This window comes from Arachis ipaensis, chromosome B01 (assembly GCF_000816755.2).
Source record: "Arachis ipaensis cultivar K30076 chromosome B01, Araip1.1, whole genome shotgun sequence".
Classification (NCBI taxonomy): Eukaryota; Viridiplantae; Streptophyta; class Magnoliopsida; order Fabales; family Fabaceae; genus Arachis; species Arachis ipaensis.
Genome location: NC_029785.2, coordinates 22874782 through 22875030, shown reverse-complemented (window position 1 = coordinate 22875030; position 249 = coordinate 22874782).

The following is a 249-nucleotide window of genomic DNA, read 5'->3' as shown; positions in this document are numbered from 1 at the left end:
ATAATATATATTAGGCACCTTTTTATTTTAAAAAAAAAAACTGCCGAGACATTATATTAGTTTTTCTTTTTATGAATTTGTAAGTATATATAGTTTTGTTTGGTAAAATTTTTGAAGAAGTATTTGTGTTTTTTAAAAGCACAAGTTCCTCATTTTATATTTAGTAAATAAAAAATATTATGTGTTTGTACTTACACCTTTTAAAAGACCGGAGTTGTAACACTCTAATAATCAAATTCTTATGCTCAA